At 38.8% G+C, this 13409-nt stretch overlaps 1 protein-coding gene across 5 annotated transcripts in view; it reads left to right on the forward strand.

Annotated features, from left to right (window-relative positions):
- LOC142323171 (protein SSUH2 homolog) overlaps positions 1-13409 on the forward strand; it is a 66957-nt gene that overhangs the window by 23482 nt on the left and 30066 nt on the right. The window lies entirely within an intron of this gene.

Raw genomic sequence — 13409 nt, forward strand, 5'->3', positions numbered from 1 at the left:
TATATATATATATATATATATTCATATTTTGTTGTTTTTTTTTTATGTTTTTTAAATTCGTCTGTGATATTAGTTGTAAGATTTTTGTGATATTAGTTGTAAGTTTTATCTCTTTTTTTAGTTTTAAGTTACATGTTAGTGTTTTTGTTATCCGAGAATGGGCCTTTTACACCCATTCCGGATTTTGCTTCCTGTGATAGTAGTTTTAAGTTTTAATTACTTTTACTTTTATTTATTTTCCGGGCGATGATAACGACCAATCGTTTTTCGCCCTAAAAAAAAAAAAGAGTTAATAACAATATAATCAAAAATGTAATAAGTAATAATATAACTAGAGTTCATTTAATAAGAAAACTTTCTTGAAAATATTTAAGTTTCCTAGTAATTCTAATGTTAATAACTTCCTTTTCCTAATTTGTGAAAAATAATATAATACTTGATAGAGCAAAACAATATTTAACAATGACCAAAATTAATAATAACAGCAATATCTAACACATTAGAATCATGTAAAATAAAGGAAAAATAAACTGTCTCAATAAAACTGTTATTTTCCAAACGAAAACCAGAGATTGTGTAGTTACAAGAATCAATGAAGTACAATAGAAAACATTTCTGGAAGTCACTAGAATGCATATAAGATATTTACCAACACATTCATGTCCATGAATGTTTGTGTCACGCATATATTTTATAAATTCTGAAGTAGTATTTAATTACAAGTCGATTTGATAATAACGATAGTTGGCATTAATAGCACATAAAATATGTTACACGTGAAAAATGATAACATAACCATTAACTGAGCCACCTTGCGTGATTATACTTGAATGAAGAAATGATTGTATAAGTCAATCTTGAATTTCAAATACAAAATGTACAATTAATTAAGTATTTCACAGATTTTACTAATAACAAAACTGTTAAAATATAATAAATGATGAATAATTTTAGATTGCCTTAATCACACATAAATTTGTAAAAGATGAACTCGTGAATGAAAGTACACATGAATACGTACAGTGTATCCTTGGCGTAGTCTACAATGGCGTATCAAAAAATACAGAGGTAAAACTTTGTTTAGAAATTGAGTAATAAGGAGCGTCTCAGATTTGTAGTAAAGAGATTGGAAAGATTCTGCATCGATAAACTTGGCTGGATTGTAGCAACTGAACCACTATCAACAGAGATGTAATCTACTGAATATGAAGATTAACTTAACAAAGAAACGAGGCAAAACAAAACATAGCGATCGGTGAAATCACGAAACACTGACGAGTAGAACTAGAGAATATTTCGACAGAGAAATACCACAACGTTTATGAGAGTATGAAGACGACGAAAGTATTAACATTATACGAGAGAGAGAGAATTGCAAGCTGGTTTGTAGCAACCGAACCACTTTCAACACTAGAGGATATCTACTGAAATTGAAGAGTAACTTATTAGAGAAACGAGGAAAAACGAACATAGAAAACAGTGAAATCACGAAAACACTGACGAGTAGAACTAGATGATATAACGAACTAGTATTAACACACAAAGCGAGAGAGAGAGAATCGCACGCTAGTCCCCAGGCTGGAGGACCAGCCGTTGTGCATCCGAACAACTTGAAAATCAGAACTAGAATGCCAAAAGGGTGTCGTGGTGAGAAGTAGGGGGAAACAGACCTAGGTAGTGGACAGGAGAGAGTGTGTATAAATTACAAGAGATGTGTGCATGTTTAGTATGGGAACGATAGAAAAAGGGTGTGTGAAAAAGGCGATAAATAATGCGAGATATGAGTACACGGAGACTATTAAGATGACAAAACCGTCCGTTAACTGGCGCCAGGAGTATCGATAAAGAAAAACAACCGAAACAAACCTAGTCGAGTTGTGGACGGCACCGAGTGCAGACGTGTTTCCTAGCTCCGCGATATTTTACTTTTCGATTGGGTTTTTTGGATTTTTTACTGGATACGGACATCGGAAATTATAGTGGTATGGTTAATGGACACAAGTGCAAAGTTTTTTGAGTTTCGGTTTGGTGTTTTTTTGAAAAAACAAAATTTTGAGGAAAGTGTAGAGAACTTTTAGTGCTACAGCCCTTTTGGACAACGGTTAAGAACCGAAGGGGTGTGGGATTGTAAGTAAATACAACTACACGGACAGAGTAAGTTAAAACTTACTTCGAATAAGGTTTTTTTTTTAAGTGTTTAAGTATATACATTTAACTTATATAGAGACAAATTTTGCAAGTCAAGCGACAAGCTCTGGCTTGTTCGTGACGTCATTGAAATACATGTAAACAAGGACTTGTAAAATTTTCAGAAGTTTTACTCTGTACTAGTAGAAATTTCTCTAAGTGTTTGCGATACTTTACACGGGCAAACTCCTATCCTCCATATCTCCTATAGTTTTTACCATAGAACCAAAATTCCCAAATATCTATCCGAAACCAAAAATTTCTGACCTTCTGACCCCCTCATATTTTGACTCCCCCAAATTTTTGACCTCGGATTTGGACACATACATTTTACTTACCCCCCAAACCCCCCCCCAATTTTTTGGGGGGCACCCGCCCGTGTGGGGTATCATAGGCCTCGGAATCAACCCCTGATTTCGAATCCGAGTCATGAGAAGACGAAGCTCGCTTTCAATAGAAGATAAGGCCTCTCCAGAGGCTGGGCCCTCGAGGAGAACTGCCGGAAGGAGGGATAGTGTTTCTGAAGTCTCAGAAGACATTGACATTACAGGATTAAATCAAGGAAACGCAAAGTGGAAGACAGTAGAGGGGAGAACCGCCAAGCGGCCGAGAGCAGGCTCATCAGAGGAAGAGGAGGCCCCCCCTTAATTTGAAGGAGGTTACGTACAGGCTGGGTAATGCACTATTACAGTTTAGGCAACTAACTGGCAAGGCCAGTGTAACGGCAATCAAGGCTCATGAGAGGGAGCTGACAGAAATTTATAAAGATTTACAACGAATAAATGATGAGACTCCAGACACAGTTGACCAAAGTACGCAAACCGAAATCATGGCAAGAACGAGATGTCAGATATTCTAGATGTAGAGCTGACAGATGAACAACTGATAGACAGATTACCCACACGATGGTCAACCTGGGTAATGAACAGGCTGACCCAGGAGAAAGATCTAAGACCAGGAGATGACAGCTGTTTTTTCATCGATTTGAATGGATTAAAGCCGTCCAGCCGGTATGCTGGGACGGCACCTGGGGCAATGATCTTACAAGACTCCACCATCCTCGAAGATGGAAAGATCACAAATACCGGAACTAGGTACACGGTAATCTATGACTCTAGAGAAGGAGATAAGATAATGGCCTCTCATATTATAAAGGCCTTACGAAGAGCTGTAGGTAAGCCGGAGTCAGCTGTCTTTGTGGTTCCCAGTGGTCCAACGGGCATCATAGTGAGAAAAATAGTAATATACATGATGAGGAAGGGAATATACCTTGCCGAGGATGTTACTCCCCAGCCTGAGCGAACAAGGGAGGGCAAGGTCGAGGTCGGTATCAACAAGAAGGGGAACCCCCCCGGTCGTTGAAAGTAAAACGGTCGTAGTAAGGGCCCCCGGTAAATCTTATGCCGATCTGTTGAAAACCATGAAAGAAAAGGTTAAGGTTGAGGAGGCCGGCGAAATACTGTCAATTAAACAGGGAAGGGATCAACAACTAGAGGTCCGAATTAGTGCGGCGCAGAAGGCGGGGGAGTTTTCCTCCCTGCTGAAGAACAGAGCAGAGGATCTCCAGGTGGATATAAGAACAAGAGGGGACCGCAGAACAGTCGTTCATGTAAAAGACATGCTGGGCGACACTACTGAGCGAGAGGTCAGGGAAGCGGTAGAGAAGGTACTAGGACAAGGAGAAAACTTTCAGGTCACATCACTAAGGGAGGCATTCGGAAACACAAAAAATGCCACGGTGGTTACAAGTCAAAGGAATGCAACGAAATTAATTGCAGCAAGGCTGAGAGTAGGGTGGGTGAGTTGCAGGGCCTACATCCGTCCGGATGTAGAGAAATGTTATCGATGTTGGGATGTCGGTCACAGCAGAAGAGAGTGCAGAGGCCAGGACCGTTCAAACCTCTGCTTCAACTGTGGTAAACCCGGCCATGTAATTAAAGATTGCAAGGAGGCGACCATATGCCTGGACTGTGGAGCAACTTCACATAGGACCGGGAACCCGTGCTGTAACAAAGGTCATGACTAAAGTAATACTAGTTAATAATAACAGGAGCCTACTCTCTAGTGATTTGAGCATAGAAATAGCAGCTAGATACGAAGCGGACTTCCTGGTGGCCACCGAACCTAATGTGTATTTGGCGGCCAGAGAACAGTGGCTGACCGATGGGAACGGTGATGTGGCAATTAGAAAGATCGTTGGAAATGTGGGTTATGATCTGTATGGTAGAGGTGACGGACTCATTGTTGTTGAGGTAAGCGATAAGATTATAATAGGTGTATATATCAGCCCTAACTGCAGCAGGGAATCTCTTAAGAACAGACTCCTTGACCTCCAACAAGTCATTATACGAGCTCGGAAGAGAATAGTAGTCCTTGGAGACTTTAACTGCAGGACTGTTCTGGCTGGAGCGGTCTCCTCGAACGCTAGAGGAAAACTCCTGGAGGAATTGCTGGCAGCGACAGGAATGACATGTATTAATGACGGGACAGCCACCTACCAAGCAAGAGGGCATCAATCGGTCCTGGATTTAGTTATAATTGATGGAAGGATGCGCACTGATGCAGCTGATTTCATGGTTCTTAATGACGAAACAGCCAGCGATCACAGAGCCATCTTTGTTAACTTCAGAGAGCAACGGCCAGAAATAAGACAGATAAATAACAATATCAGACTGTCTGATCAACAGATGTATAGAGTGGCTAATAATGCGGCAAATAGAATTAGAAATAGTACTCGGATAACACCTGAAATATTCCAAAATATAGTTAAAGAAGAGATGGCGAACATACCGAGGAGAAATAATATTAAACATAGTATGGTCTACTGGTGGTCCAGGGAGATAGAGGAACAGCGTAGAATTATGCAAAGACACAAGAGGACGGCCCAGAGGTTGCGAGCTAGAGTTGGCTCGGAAATAGGATGTAACATTGCGACAGAGCAATATAGGCAAGCGAGAAAGACGCTTAACTTCCTCATAAAGCAGGCCAAAAGAAGGAAATGGTTAGAACTATGCGAGGAGTTGAATGCTGATCCGTGGGGAAAGGCTTTCAAAATAGTAACCAAGCGGCTTGGGAGACAAGCTCCGACACTGAATGAAGAAACGGCTGCGTTGCAGATCAGAAAGTTATTCCCCAGAACGGAGGAGCAATATAATAGAGAGGTGATAGAATGCCAGGGAGGAAGATTTACACAAAAAGAGGTCATGGAAGCTATAAATAAATTAAAAAATAAGAAAAGCCCCGGCCCAGATGGCATCCCAGCGGCCATCATTAAGATAATAGCTAGGATCGTACCTTGGGAAATAGTCGATGTAGCCAGCTACGGCCTACAAAATAGAAGCTTCCCTGAATGCTGGAAGGAAGCAAGAACAGTCTTCCTCCCAAAGGCAGGACAAATTCAAGAGAACACAGCATATAGGCCGATTACGCTCATAAATAATATGGGAAAAGTAGTTGAAAGGTTGTTAGAAAATAGACTTAGAGAGGAAATAGAGGAAAAACAATGTCTACATCCGGAACAATACGGATTTAGAAAGGGACGGTCCACGGTGACCGCAGTCGAGAAAGTAAAAAACTGGGCATTAAATTGCAGAAGCGGTACATGGAGGACTAGAAAAATCCCCATGATCATAATGCTTGATGTTAGAAACGCATTTGGTACGGTCCCCTGGACAGCCATCATTGAGGCGCTTCAAGCCATGCAAATAAGTAAATACTTAGTAAATCAGATAGATCAATATCTGCAAAATAGGTTCATAGAGGTCAAAACCCTTGAAAGGAAAGCGATATTTCAGGTATTTGGAGGGGTGCCGCAGGGATCTGTCCTTGGCCCAACCTTATGGAATGTTTTCTATGATAAAATTTTCAGGCTGAACTACCCCGAAGGGGTATCGATAGTAGGATACGCGGATGATATCGCAATATTAGTAGAAGACAGAGATATTAATGAACTGGAGAACAAGACAAACCAAGCGCTTAGAACAATAGATGAATGGATGGAGGATAACAAATTAGAAATAGCTCCTAATAAATCCTGTTGCCTGGTCCTCTCGGGTAGAAGACCATTAAGAAGTGTGAATCTAAATATCAGAGGACAGGGAATTGATGAAGTAAAAGAAACAAAATACTTGGGGGTACTTCTGGACAAAAGTTTAAGGTTCAGCAAGCATATTGATATGATTTGTGGGAGAGTTACTCCTGCTATAAATGGATTAAGAGGATTATTTCAAAACCACGGCACACCTAAAATGCTTATTTGAAGATTGATAACCGCGGCTATCACTTCGGCGGTACTGTATGCGGCTCCCGTATGGGGGGCGGCAATGAACATACAGCGAAATAAAAAGAAGTTGAGAAGTGTCCATAGACTGGCATTGCTGCGTGTAGCTGCTAGTTACTGTACGGTATCGTATTACGCGCTGTGCGTACTGACCGGGGTCCTACCCATAGACCTTCAGATAAAAGCCAGAACCCTCAGACACAGCGGTATGTCGAAAGAAGAGATGGAAGGGATTATAGAACAAGAATGGCAAGAAGAGTGGGCAGGGTCCAGAGTGGGAGAATGGACCAGACGCCTAATCCCTAATATTAAAACCTGGAATAACTATAGACTCGGAGATGTCAATTTTTACATGACACAGTTACTGTCGGGGCACGGCTCTTTCGGTCAGTATCTGTATAGGATCGGGAAGAGAGCCACCCCGCAGTGCATCTATTGTCCAGAGAACGACGATGCCGAACATACGTTGTTCATATGTCCAAGATGGGCCGTTAACAGAGGTCAAATAGTAATTAATGGTCTTACACCAGAAAATCTCATAAACTGGTTGGGGTACAACAATGAGAACTGGGAATGGTTCCGCAGGTTCGCCGGGGAGGTCCTGCGGGCCAAAGAGGATGAAGACAGAAGAATGGGAGTATAAACAGTAGGGTAGGGTGGACAGTCACTCCATGGAGGGCCCGTACGCCTTGGTGTGCGGGTACCTGAGAAGGGGGTGAACTCCAGGGGAGTTTGAGTTTGGGTTAAAATAAAAGACCAAGTCCCGGTCGGCGGGGTCGTCCCTGCGGGAGCGTAGGCTCTTTGTGGGGTCGGCGCTGTCGATTAGAGGCCAAAGGCGTAAAGACCGAGTCCCGGTTCCCTGCTGAGGCGCTGGGGGACGGCATAGCCGGACCTTGGCTCTAAAGCGGGGGATTAGAGGCAGGCAATGTAAAACAAAAGATCCGAGACCGGGGAAGCCAACCTGCCGTGCCGGACGTATAGCCGGCGGGTGGGGGACGCTTCCTTTGAGAGTAAAAGGACACTCTCCCCGACTGAGTATACTTAATTGGATATCCGGTCGGGGAGAGTAGGGGAAAAAAAAAAAACCCGAAACAAACCTATTATAAAAGTATACAAATGACAAGCCCATACGAAAGAGAGTAATAAATTTACCAAGCCTGTAACAACAGCAAGACCCAACCCTAACTTTGAATTCGTTGGAATAAACGCAACTTTACGCAATGGCGTAAACAGTACTACTAGGAAATGAATTCTTTAAAACAAAACAGAAAGAAGCAGATTGTCTACACAAAAAATTCTTTCACAACCAAGGAATGAGCCTTCAACCAGTCAGAAGGCAAAGGAAAGTAAAAAGAAAATGAAGAAAACTGAAGCTAAAGTACAGATCGAAAAAGTCCCCACTCAGGGACCTGTGAAACCAGAAGTAATGTTTAGGAAAAGGAAGATTTCGAACGACTGTCAATTGAGCCCGAAAGTGTGGAAGCCTTTAGATGAGAGAGCAAGCACTAAAGCCGCCCCACACATTTTAGAGAGAAGTATATTGAGCCCCGATTCTGATGTGCTGCTAAACGCATCATTGGAGCCAGTATCATGATGCAGGTAGCAAGATGTAATCTATTGTAAATTATTATTATTTCTGTAATTTATTGTGAAGGATCAGAAGACTATCTCAAAGGCCTCAGATACCTTGGAATTTGACATCAAGGCCTTCAGGAAGATGGAAAACTGAAGAAAGAAAGGATGGCCTAAGGGAAAATCTAGACAATAGAATGTAAGAAGAAGCAAGTTTTTGTGTGTTTCTTGACAAATTCTAATGAAAGGATAAGAAATTAAAGTTATTTTGACTGCTTTTATCAGAAGTGTTTTTATTTGTAGTGTTTATTAAATGTCAAGGACCCTTTTCACCCTTGTTACCTTGAGTTTAAGAGTTTTTAATGGGTGTGTTTTTTAATTTTTTATTAGACAGTGAAGTTGTTTTGAGAGTTTTTACAACACTTCATTAGAAAAGGTTTGTGTTTTTAAGTGACAAGGGTCCTTACCCCCTTGACATCTCGTGTTTTTTTGGGGTTTAAATATTCTTGAAACTTTACTTTTAGATGATCTGTTTTGACAAGACTAGGCTTCTGACTACATCACTAGTGTCTTTATAAGCAAAGGAAAGAAACTTTTTTATTTTATTTTTTTTGATGTGGGGAAAGCGGCAATGACCACAGTAGTTGATGCCCCTAAAACTTCAAAAAAACAATAAATAAATAAAAACTCGGTAAAAATGAAGTACAACTTTATTTAAAATCTATATTTACTAAATATACATATTTATTTATATATATATATTATATATATATTATATATTATATATATATTTACTAAATATATCTATATTTACTTTCAGTTTTAAAAATACTGTTTAAAATTATAAGAATTAAAAAATAAGAAAAATACATTGTAAAGTTTAAAAAATATAATAATGTAAAAAAAAAACAGATAATGTATGTGTTTAATACATCCTTCGAAAAAGTACAAATCCATATAATAATTAAGGAATTTATTGCACAAACTGTAACAATTGCAATTACATACAAGCAGGTCAAGGTATTAACTTTATAAAAGGATACTGACAACACAGGAAAGCTTGAGAAAATAATATTCCAAATTTATCAAACCTGAGATTTAATTAATAAAAATCGTGTTATAAATAATGAAATCAAAAACTTTATGACTAAATTAATACGTAAAGGAAACTACATCTTTTATTAAAAAATAAAAATTAAAAAAAAAAAAAGTCGTGAAATATTCCAATTTGACAATCATTGATTTTTCAATTTCATATTTAAGCAGTAATAAAATAAATTTTAACAAGTTAATAATAAGAATATTCTGTGTAATTTTTTTTGTATATTAGTTATTTTTTATCATTTTATTAATAAATATGTAGTCATTAATTTATCTTACATTTTTTTTTTAAATTGTTATATTTTTTAAATTTGATTTGAACATAATTTTCCACCTTTCCTAGCATTGTCACTAACATTAGTATTTGACATGTTTCAGAATACCTCCATTCTCAAAACTACCTTTACACTCTAAAAGCTACTTTAGCACTCTAGAGTGCTAAACGTAATTTTGAGAATGGAGGTGCTCCGCATCAACTACAAACATTACAGTGGTAGTGGTAGGAAAGGCAGAAAATAACACTCGGATCAGTTACAATAATCCTAGCAAAGTATAATATTTTGTGGAAATTAAAAATTTTTTTTATTTTAACTGACAATGACATACATATATCAAAACTTATTTTTAATCATACATTAAAAAAATATTTTTTAATTGTATGATTGAAAAATTGGAAATTCTGTTATAGATATTGCAATAAAAAGGCAAATTAGCATATAAAACAAATATTAATATATATATATATATATATATATATATATATAAAACCTAACATGTATACAGTAGAATCTGTATTGACCACTAAGGGGACAAATGTAATCACTTAGGCAGATTAGAAGAAGCTTAAATGTTAAGGCACTTAAAGCAATTAAAACTTAAAGCTCTTAAAACAGGCTATTTAGAAAATATACAATATACACTATTATTAAAAGCCATAGATATCTTTTAGGTAGATTTCATAAGAAAGCTACCTATTGTAATGGGTACCATGATTCCACTTCCAGAAAATTTTGACATATCTTTGCGTTTCACATCCCCCAGTCACCAAAACCACTGTCAATTCAAAGGTTTATATATACATTTATAAATATATATATATAAATTCCACTTTCTTGTGGACATGATAACTGTCATAATTTTGTGCTAATCACTTTCAAATTGATCCATAAAGTATGACAACCAAAACTCTTGGTCGAGTTCGTTAATAGGCAAAAATGACCATGGGGGTGGAAATGTAGGGGCTTTTCGAAAAAACAAACTATCGCTATAACTTTCTTATTAAGTAAAATATTGAATTCGTTTAAAGTTCCTACTATTCTTTGAATACGGGCCTAAAACATATCTAAGTAAAGTTTTTTGATATCACCAATCATTAGCCCAGGGGGTAGAAAAATGGAATTTTGAAGACAAAAAAATTCTATCACCCTTAATAGGTACAGTATGAAATCAGTTTAAAGTGGTAATTAGTCCTCTAAACATTACCTAAAACTTTTGTCTGAAAAATTGTTGATATGTCCAACTCTTACGGCAAGGGATGACCAAAATGTTGCTGGAATTGTAAGAAGATGGGGCTTGTCATATGCTAAACACGTGAAACTTTTTTCACATGCAACTATTATTTAATTGAGTAAATTTGAAGTTTTTCTTAACTTTAAGGTGGAAACTTTTTTGTCCCCTACTTAGCACCATTTTTTATCCTACTTAGGTAAAAATTTATCTCCACCTTCTGTTGTGCCGAAAGGGATTTTTTTTAATCTATCCCTTGCTTTGTTTTTATATTTTCATCATTTATAGTCAAATTATAATTCATTAATTCTATAAATATTCAGTATGTATGTTTATATACGAGTATATATATATAACTGCACAAAAAAAAACATCCAAAATTCTTATTATAGTAATAATTGCTAATTTTTTTAAAATAAAAATTTGTCTTAAAAAATTTTATTGTATTTTATATTCTTCAAGATTTTTTTTTATAATTCAGTATAAATAATTTCAACAAATCCTATATATATATATATATATATATATATATATATATATATATATATATACAGTATTTTTACTGTTGTGTTTGCTTTACAATGGATAAGGTAATAATACCACTCTTCAGTTATTAAATAAACAATTCAGTTTATTAAAAATATATGGCATTTATTTATAGAATATAGAATAGCAGCTACAATAAAAATATAAAATGTAAAGATTACAGTAATTTTTCTGTGATAATAACATCATAATAGTCAAATACTACACTAAAAAGGAAATACTGCTATAAGTAAACAAAAAAATGTATTATTATATTCACAAAACTTTCATAATAAGATTGAATACAAAAACAAAAAGTAACGAATCTAAAAAATAAATCTTATAAAAGCAAAAAAATTTTGATTAGAATAAAACAATGATATTCTATTCCTTTTAGTAAAAAATCATTACTGTATAGCACATTAATTTTAAAAATGTACTTTATTGAAGGAACATAAAAAAAAATCAGTAGGACAAAAACATACTATCAGTAGAATAAATATAAATAAATATAATATTTAAAATTCTAGACCGTATGCATTAAAACTGTCAATAATAATAATAATAATAATAATTTTTTTTTTTTTTTTGCGGGATGAGGTGGAAATGCATTTACGCACGTAGTGTCGGGTTCCCGCTGATGGTATTATCCAATCACTATCAGCAGACTATCGACTAAAATCACCCCCCTTTCTGCCAGGACTCGACACGGAACCGTTTAACACATTACTTCCGGTCGAGTCCTCTTATACTAGCCTCAATAGGTGCTACCTAATTTTCATGACTGTCCAGGTCAACCTTTCTGGCCCTGAGAATGTTGTCGACGAATCGGGCTACACTTTCCCAGCTGCTCAGGCCACGGAGCATCATCGCAACCACGTTGTGGGGACTCAGTGCTCCGAGATCCGCCTCTAGTGTCCCTCGACCTGCCGCCCACCGAGCACATTTGAAAAAGTTGTGCTCAACGTCGTCCCGTACACCGGGACAATACAGGCAGTCGGGGGATGGCGCTTTCCCTATGACATGGAGGTAAGCGCAGAAGTACCCGTGACCCGTTAAAAATTGGGTCATGTAGTACTCTCTCTCCATGCCACCTCTCCATGCCGTCGCTCCGTCCACGGTCTGACCAGAGGGATAAGCCTTGTGGTCCATCGTCCTCTGGTCTCGTGGTCCCAGGTCTCTTGCCATGCGAGGAACGTGCGAATGCGTTCCTCGTTGGCAATGGTCACCCGGTCTTCGCCTGCCCGTCGCCTCCTGTAGATCGCCTGGCGCTCCCTTGCTAAAGTAGCAATGGGTATGACGCCGGCGACCACAAGTACTGCAGGCTTGGAGACCGTCCGATACGCGGAAGCGACTCGCAAGGCTGCGGTACGTTGCACCTGCGCGAGCCGCTTCCGGTTTCTCACAACTCTTAATGCCTGGGCCCACACTTCCGACCCGTATAACAGGATGGAATGCACCGTGGACATCAGCAATCGCCGTCTGCTGGCCTTCGGTACGCCGACATTCACCATAAGCCGGCTGAGAGCAGTTACGGCTCTCGCAGCTTTGTCGGCGGCTGTACGAAGCTGCTCAGCAAAGCTGAGATTCCGGTAAATCATCATACCGAAGTACTTTGCGGCCGGCTTGGTCTCGACAACCTCTATCCCGACCTGCAGGGAGAGAAGGGTGTCGATACGCTTCTTCGTGAGAACTACGATCTCCGTTTTTCTGAGGGCTAGAGACAATCCATGGTCGTCCAGCCAGGCACTGACTCTGTGCATGGCTCAACTGAGCCTCAGTTGGGCGCGCTCCAGGTCGCGGTCTGCGACAAGTATCGCAACGTCGTCAGCGTACCCAACCAAGGCAGATTCTTCAGGCATCTCCAGCCTCAGCAAGCCATGCGATTAGAGATCGCATGTCGCGATCTCGTAAATGAGACCGCGGTTCCTCAGGTATGCGTCCACTATTCTGAGGAGGTATTGAGGCACATGGAACGAATGCTCCAGGGCCCGAATCATATCGCTCCACCGTGCGGAATTGAAAGCGTTTTTTACGTCCAACGTAACGAGAAGGACCACACGTCGCGAAAAATTATTGTGGTCCTCTGCTCGCCGCACTGCCTCAACAACCTCCTGAATTGCGTCTAGGGTCGACCGACCCTGCCGGAAACCGTACTGGTTAGGTGACAGGTCACCTGCCTGACAAAATGTCATGAAAATACAGCAGATGGTTCTTATAAACTTTTGAAATGACAATT

This window comes from Lycorma delicatula, chromosome 4 (genome assembly GCF_047948215.1).
Source record: "Lycorma delicatula isolate Av1 chromosome 4, ASM4794821v1, whole genome shotgun sequence".
NCBI classification, from domain to species: Eukaryota; Metazoa; Arthropoda; class Insecta; order Hemiptera; family Fulgoridae; genus Lycorma; species Lycorma delicatula.